At 38.0% G+C, this 9028-nt stretch overlaps 1 non-coding gene across 1 annotated transcript; it reads right to left on the bottom strand.

Moving 5' to 3' along the window:
* Nucleotides 1-7112: 7112 nt before the first annotated feature.
* Nucleotides 7113-7219, bottom strand: LOC132537849 (U6 spliceosomal RNA). The gene has a single exon (XR_009549274.1). It is a non-coding gene; the product is annotated as a U6 spliceosomal RNA (small nuclear RNA).
* Between the last annotated feature and the right edge of the window lie 1809 nt (nucleotides 7220-9028).

Raw genomic sequence — 9028 nt, 5'->3', positions numbered from 1 at the left:
ATGACAATTTGAGAAGAAAAATAGGTTAAAGAGATAAAGACTGGAAGAGAAGAAGTCAAACTATCACTATTCATAGATGATAGTACGTTATTAAACAATTTATTCTGCTTTATATCTTATTGCTTTTTAGCCACCAAGTTTCAGATGTGCTGTGATGCCGTCCTGGCTTTTCCTAGGTAGATGACCTTACCAGTGTTACCTGAAACTTCACCTCCCTGGAGCCCTATTCCACTAGGGAAAGATAGAAACAGGCTCAGGATGTGAATTGACCTGCCAATGACCATGCTGAGGGGAGAAGCAATTACAGAAGCCAGACCTCCCATCTTCTATACCTCATGAAGAATTTTGGTCCATACCCCCAGAGGGAACCTTTCAATGAAGGGTATGTGATATGGAACTCTGGTAGTGGGAATTGTACCCCTCTTTCCCTGTAATCTTGTTGATCATAGTTAAATCACTAAACAAAACAAAAAAAAAAATCCAGAAGAACCCAGTAGCAAACTCCTGGAAATCGTCTAGGAATATAGTAATTTGGTAAGGCAAAAAATTAACATAAAAAAACAGTGGCATTCCTCTGCACAAATACCAAACCAGAAGAAAAAGAAATCCAGAAATGTGGGGCTATGTGTAAGCCTGATAGAGCCTAGGGAGAACTCCCCCATCCTTGGATGGAGGTCTGAGAAGATACCCTCTTGTTAGTCTCTCTCAACTGAGGTGAGCAAAGGGGAGAAACCACATCTCTCAGACTTAGTTCTTACCTTCTTGACTCTCAAGCCCACAGAAACCTCACTACTCCTCTCCATTAACCACAGGCCATATGGCTGCCTACCTTAAGATTAATTTACTCAAAGTTCACCTCACCTTCTGATCACAGAGGAGAACACACCTTATCACATACTCCATCATACACCTCAGACCCCAGACAAGAGAAATTCCAAACTATATGGCCTTTTGATATCCATCTTCTCTCTGTCTCACCCTACTGATTTAACCCCTATGCTTCTCTCAAATACCTTTGGATAATTAGGTTGCTTGCATCATGGATAATAACTGTCTTGTATCTCATTAATTCCTGTCATACCACCCCCCTACCATAGGGGCAAGCTGACCTTTAAGAAACCTGTAATTTCTGACATGTTTGAAATATGTTCTTTGTTTGGGTTTCTATTTAAACTCATGACCACCTGCCAATAAACGAGATGTGAGATTTGAGAACACATAATTTCTCCCTGGTGTCTTTGCTTCGTTTCATCCCTTGAGTGAGTGAGAGCCAGTCGGTGGCCTTCCTGCTGGAGATCACCCCGTCAGAAAGCCGACACAGAAACCAGTTCCATTCCCCATAGCATCAAAAACAACCAAATATTTAAGGATCAAACTAACAAAAGAAGTGAAAGAACCTTATACTGGAAACTATGATACACATCTCAAGGAAATAGAAGGAAAATAATACAAAGAAATGGAAAGACACTCCATGGCCGTGGACTGGAAAAAATAACATTTTCTAAATGACTATTCTACTTAAAGCCATGTATAGATTCAATGAAATCCCTATCAAAGAGCCATCAGATTTCTTCAAGAAAGCAAAACAAAAGATATGAAAGTACGTCTGGAGACAGAACATGCCCAGGATAGCCAAAGCAATCTCAATGGAAAAGATCAAGAATTATGCATTATGCTTCCTGACATCAAAACATACTATAGAGCCACTATAATCAAAATAGCTTGCTACTTACACCAAAAATAGACATACAAATGAGTACAATAGAATTGAGAGCTCCATATCTATGGTCAACTATTTTTTGACAAGAGAGTCCAAAACATCAAATGGAAAAAAGGAGAGTCAATTCAACAAATGCTATTGGGGAAAGTGGTTAGAAACATGCAGAAGAATGAAAGTGGACCAAGACTTCCATCATCTATAAAAGTTAACTTCCGTTGGATGAAAGACTTAAAAGTTATACTAGTGACTATCAAATACTTAGAAGAAATTATGGTCATACCTGTCTTCCATTAAAGTTTTTGCAACATCTTTATTGATTCAAATCCAATTGCAAGAAAAACAAATGCAAAAATAGACCAATGGGACTGCATCAAACTGAAAAGTTTCTTCACAGCAAAGGGTGTCACTACCATAACAAAGAGACCTCATACTGAGTGGAAAAAGATCTTTATGTGTCTTATATCAGATACAGAACTCTTAACCAAAATATATAATGAACTCATCAAACATAATAAAAAGACAAACAACCACATTGAAAAATGGAGGGAAGAATGGGGATATGGGCAGAATCTTCTCCAAAGAAGAGATCCAAAGGGAAAACAGAAATGAAAAAATGCTCAAAGTCCTCAGTGACCAGGGAAATGCAAATAAATCAACAAATGAGATACCACTTTGCATATGTGAGAATATCAAACATTAGGAAAGACAGAAACATCAACTGTTGGTGAACCTAGGGATAAAAGGAATTCTCCTGCATTGCTAGTGGGACTGTAGATTCATCTAAAATCTGTGGAAAACAATTGAGATTAATCAGAGCTATAGAAATGGACCTACCCAGCAATCCTTCTCCTAGAGATTTACCCAGGGAAAACAAAAGTATCTATCCAAAAATATTTATGCACAGTAATATTCATAGCAGCTTGGGTAGTATCCCAAACTTGGAAGCCACCCAGATGCCCAAGAAAAAAGAATGTCTAAAGGACTGTGGTAAATATAATCAATAGAGTACTATGCAACTGTTAAAATTACTGAGGTTATCTCCTTTTCATTATTGTGGTCAGAATTTGAAGGTATATTGAGTGATGAAAGTCAGAAAGAGAAAGACCAGTGCCAGATGATCTCACTTATATGTGAAACTTAAGGACAAAGAACAGTAAAAGAAAACATAAAGTGAAACTTGGACTGTATGTGCCATATTGCAAGACTCTGGGGAAGATGGGGCAGGGACTGGCTGAAGAAACACTAGGATCGATGTATCCTGTGTCCTAGACACAAATAAAGAGATGAGAGGCTGTACTGTGTGATAAAGCCTATACTGTAAACCTATGTGCATTTGGTAATGTTTTCGCCAGTGTCACTTTAATTCAGAGATTTATAAACAATAGTATGTCTAAAAAATAAATAAATAATGAAGACAAACAAAGGAAAAGAAGAATCTAGAGGGTGGACAATTTCTCCGGAAATATTTGTGAGATGTATGCCTGTTTGGCAAGAAAATTACATAGTCCATCTTATCTATTTTAGAACTTTACTTACAACTTTTGAACTGTTACATATTAAAAACGCAATTTAGAGTACACTATGTATCAATTATAAGTGATATTTTCCAAAACAAATAATAACTCTCCATGACCTTGAATCCACAGAATTCAACTTTCCATCTCCATAATTTTGTCTACACTAAGGAGTTCAACTAAGAAATTACCTACTTGTTTTATATGAATTTAACATAATATCATCAAGGTTCATTCAGGTTATAGTATATTGGAAATATCTTTCTTTAAGACTAAAATTGGAAATGATCAGTCCTTAAATCTATTGTTTATTTTCAGTATTGTTAATACTACTTGCAGTCCTGTGAAACTGTATATAGACTTTAGGGTGAGTTTTTCTGTTTCTGAAAATATGTACTTTTTAGAATTATATTTTACTTCCTTCACTCAATTAATTCTATTTTTCAGCACTAATGATAGTCTTATGAAAAGCATTAACAAGTATTCCTTCTTCAATTTGGGAGAAAGTTTGAATAGAATTGATGTTACTCCTTTGATAAATGTATGGAAGAAGTTATCAGCAACATCTATCATCAGGTGTTGAATTTCTCTTTTGCAAAATAGTTTTGATATGTATTTGACTTTACTAATTATAGTCGTATTCACATTTAACCTTGGCTTGTTTTGTTGTCCTAGATAATATTAACATCATCACTTGCTAAGATGTAATTATTCATCATACCTTCTTATAATTATTTGTATATTTATTTTCAGAATTAGTAATGATTCCCAATTTTCATTTCTGATTTTTGTGATTGGAATCTATCCTTTGTTTTTCTGAGTTAAAAGTTCATCAGTTTGGATTTTCAAATAAAAAGCAAATTTTAGTTTCACTGATTTTTATCACTTTTTAAAAAAAAAAACTTTTACCTTGTTCATTTCATTATTTACTCTTTTGAAAAATTTAGTTTTTTTTTGTCCTACTTCCTGAATCTAAAGTCATTGATATGAGAACTTCCTTTTCAGTAATATAATCATTCACAACTATATGTTCCCCTTTTACATTGCTGCATACTATATTTTTAATGCTTTTATTTTCACTTACTTGTAAACATATATTAACTTCTTTATAACTTACTCTCTGATACAGCTTGTGTATCAGATGCTGTTTAATTTTCACTATTTGGGGGAATTTTTCAGTTATAGTTCTTCTATTTAATCCTAACTCAATGTGTTGTAATCAGAAAACATCCTTTGTAGAATATAAATTTAAAATATATGGAGCCTTGGACCTTCAAGATAACTTACCTGGGTAGTGTACCTGTTTTGTCATGAGTATGACTCAGGTTCTAGCTGGACCCCCAACACTCTGTGCCAGGCTAGCGTGGGATGCCTCTTCCCAGGGTGTTTGCTCTCTGGGTTGGAGAGAACTCTACTAGACTCAGCCTGGGCTGTTACTCACTCAGCGACATGGGAGATAGATGATTCAGGAACCAAGCTCTTGGTAGTAATACAAATCTTTATTCATGCAGGAGTCCCAGAGTCCAGTGTGAGTGTAGCCGGTTAAGCCGGAGGAGCCAGCCACAAAGGCCACCATCCTGGTCTGCAAGCCTGACCTCCTCTAGGTCTGGATGCCTAAGAAGAGGGAAACCAGAAAGGAAGTGGCTTTTATAATACCATAAGTGGGAGGGGCTGGAAATGGTAGGGGCTTCCCTAGCAACCATTGCCAGGGATCCAGTTGGCTGGAATTAGCAATACCCTGCAGGGACTTAGAATTAGAAACCTTTAGTCATATGTAAGACAAAGCAGAAGATTGGTATGTAAACAATAATACTAGCATGGAAATAGGGTGGTTTGTGGGCCCTGCCATGCTCGACCACATCTGCACAATTTCTCAACAACTCTGGAGGAATCTTCCTTGATGATGATATGGTAATGCTTCCTTTCATCCTCAGTCTCCATGTAAAATATGTTGGCTTGCACTGGTGAAGCTCAAGGAACAGAAAAATAAATACAAGTAAAAATGTGTGTGTGTGAGTGTGTGTGTGTGTGTGTGTGTGTGTGTGTGTGTGTGTGTATGTACGATTTGAGTCACAACATATGCTGTATCTTATACAATGTTCCATGGGAACTGGAAAAGAATGGATGTGTTATTGTCTTGGAACAGAGTGTTATACTTAACAGAGGTATATTTAAGACAAGTGATTTAGATTCTTTTTCTGGTAAAATTCAATTTCAATATTTCCTCGGGGATAGTTTCTAGTGTTTTTTCTGTGTAGGGGCCTCACTTTGATTTTTATTTCCATGCTTTGTAATCTTTTGTGAAACACTGTACATATGAATGATTTAATGTGGTAACTTCAAATAAGATTTCTCCCCTCCACAGGGTTTGTTTCACGTATTTGCCATGTGCGGTAGTTATTTACTTAGTTATTTTCTACAATATTTTTGTACAGTTTATATTTACACTGTCATTTCAGAGAAGTAAAATATGAAATTTTAGGGTTTTATTAGGTGTTTTATGACGGCATACTTAGCCTCAGAAGACACATGATTTTCTAAAGCCCTAGTTTCATAAGCACCGGAAAAAAGTAAAAACAATCAATAATTTAATAATAGCTTATAAGACTAAAAGGGTGCAAGAATATAGTTTCACATCACAACCAGTACCAAAATTCTGTGTAACTCCCACTCTCACCACACAATAGTGACTACTACAGTTCACACAGAATCATAGGCATGTCTTAATAAAATAAAAAGTCTTCTTTACCCAGACTTTATAACTTAGGATTTAAGTTGTATTGCTTATCATAATCGTTATCTTTATCTACAGATCACAGAAAGTTGTTTGTCTTTCTAGCAATATTTTTTGTAAAATGTCCACCATGTTTCCACCTGGTGAAAGTGCTGCTAGGCAAAATTTAAGTCAAGCACTTTGTTCCAGCCTTCAACTTGCCCCTAGGTACGTTAAAAGAACTAAACACAGTTCTTTGAGCATAAGATCTTCTCTGCTTCATGTGAAATAAAAAGACTTGAGGCCCATGCTGAGAATCAGGCTGCCATTTTTCCTGACTGCTCATAGCCAATAAAGAGTGGGACAAAAGCTACCAAAACCACAGACTATTTCAGTGCTATTTTGTTTTAAGTTAACCATTTCTTGTTATCAGAGTTGATGTGATTACAGTAAGCTCTTGACTGTTTTATTGAGTTCTAAGATATTTGATTCTAACAGCCTTCCCTCAATTAACTTAATGTCATTGTGAATAAATGAATATATGGATAAATTTGTGGAGCATTCAACTCTGTGTTTACTGATGTTATCTTCAAAAATATCTTTAATAACAATATTTAAATTCTTCTAGCGTTTGCCCTTCTTCCGTAGCCAGTCAACAGGTCAGGTTGAAAGTTGTCAGGAGCTGCTTGTTGCTGGCTTTGAAAGTGACTGGGATCCATGTGGATTCAGTCGGCTAGCAAGGATCATCAGTTTCCCCAATGAATGGGTACTCACGGGATGCACCACGAGAAGGTCGATCCAATGTATCCCAATATCTAAATTAAAAATAATAACAGTTGTTTCAAGATTAATTCACCATTATATATTTTTTCTTTTTTTTTCTTTTCTTTTTTTCAATTTATGTAAAGAATTTTACTGCTCAGATTCTTCCCTCCCTGAGCAATGGCGAGAGCTTTGTAAACTAACCCCGGGGGGGGGGGGGGGACAGCAGCAAAAGCATTAGGGTAGAGGGAAGCTTCTTGCATTTTTGGTGCATCTTACATGGGAGGATGGCAGCATCACTATCCCCTCAGGATCTGGAAAATGGTCTGTGGGCCCGGCCTGGGTTTGGTGATCACCCTGTCCTGGGCAGAGGGTTCAGTGCCTCTTGGCCTTGCCTGGGCATAAAAATAGGTAACGCTTCACGAATTTGTTTGTCATCCTTCTGGAGGGGCCACGATAATCTTCTCTGTGTCGTTCTAATCTTATTATATGTGCTGCCAAAGCAAGCACTAATTTCTTTTTTATATATATTTATTTATATTTTCCTTTTTGTTGCTCTTGTTTTTATTTTTATTGTTGTTGTTGATGTTGTTGTTGTTGGATAGGACAGAGAGAAATGGAGAGAGGAGGGGAAGACAGCGAGAGGGAGAGAAAGACACCTGCAGACCTGCTTCACTGCTTATAAAGTGACTCCCCTGCAGGTGGGGAGCCAGGGGCTCCAACCCAGATCCTTATGCCAGTCCTTGCACTTCATGCAATATGTGCTTAACCCTCTGCTTCTGCCAGACTCCCCTTTTTTAAAAAAATTTATTTATTGGGAGATTAATGTTTTACAGTCAACAGTAATATGATAGTTTGTACATGCATAACATTTCCCAGTTTTCCATACAAATGCAGCCCCTGCTAGGTCCTCTGCCATCCTGTTCCAAGACCTGAGCTCCCCCTCCCACATGCTGCTACCCCCACCCCAGAGTCTTTTACTGAGTCTTCCCTACTTGACTCTCTTAAAAGCTTAGACCAAGGAGGACAGAAGCAACTGGTGGCACAGCCATACACAAATAATATCAAAGGACATAAATTATGATGATGATGTGTATGATACAGCAAATCCTAACAAAGGGTTTGGTATGCATGAGACCCCTTCTGTTTCATTTGGTTTAAATCCCCCCTGCTTAACACTATTCTATTTACATAACCACTTCATTCTATTTACATAACCACTGTTAACAAGTTCCACCCTCCCTCCAGGGCATTTGTGGTTCAGTGATAGGATTCTTGCCTGCTCTGCCCCCTCTTTGTCACACTCTGATTTTCACTGGTCACTTTTCTCTCCACCCTCTCTATGTCACATCCTGTTTCCACCCTACTTCACAAGTATATATAAAGACAGCATTGTGAGTTGTACTGTACTGTACCTTGAGTTTAGCTTAGCTCGGCTTAGATTGTGCTGCGTCCTGCATGAATAAAGAGATACTGCCTACAGCTCAACCATGAGTCCCTGGTCGTCTGTTACCCGCCCGTGAAGCCAGCCCGGAGAAAACAACATAACCCATCGAAAACAACATATGGCGCCCAATGTGGGGCCAGACCTGCGCAACTCCCAGATAAGTGAAGACTTTGCCTACCTATGCACTATGGTCTTCTCTTCTACTTATGAAGAGGTTTGCCAAAGCCTCTACTGTTTCATCATGAGACAGTTACTCTGTCTCTGGAACATTTTGCTCTGGGCCACACTTTGTTTCCCTGACCAGGAACTTTGGTTTCTTATGACCGGGATCATAGAGCTTGGGAGATGCACTGAGATTTCTCCTTGGACTTTCTGGATTCCCTCTCCCATATTTCCTGAGGAAAAGGACTACATTTTGCTCCGGGCCACAATTTGGTTCTTTATGACCGTGATCGTAGACCTTGGGATATGCATGGGGATTTCCACTGGGACTTTCTGGACTTCTTCTCGCATGTTTCCCATGGAGAAGGACTACTCTAATTTGAAGAATATTCTCAAGTACCCTGGCAATTCCCAAGTATGGAGACACGTGGTTAGTTCTACTCTCCTGATTGGATTCTTTCTTCGATGGGAAGACGCTTTTAAAAATAGGTGCCTGAAGCAATCCAGCAGGAACAGTCAGAAGCACTCTAAATGGAATTTCCAGGAGCTTTTTGGACTAGGACGCCCTCCGGGGACTCTTAATCCTACATGGTGAGATGTTGATAATCTGGTTCAAGTTGCGTTTCATAAGAAAATGATTTGAATGACTGAATTTTTGTTTGACATTGACTTATAAAAAAAATGCTGGATGCAGCCATGATTTCTAGAGA

Source organism: Erinaceus europaeus, chromosome 3 (assembly GCF_950295315.1).
Source record: "Erinaceus europaeus chromosome 3, mEriEur2.1, whole genome shotgun sequence".
NCBI lineage: Eukaryota > Metazoa > Chordata > Mammalia > Eulipotyphla > Erinaceidae > Erinaceus > Erinaceus europaeus.
The sequence above is the reverse complement of the archived record's forward strand: the minus strand, read 5'-3'. Positions and strand labels throughout refer to the sequence as shown.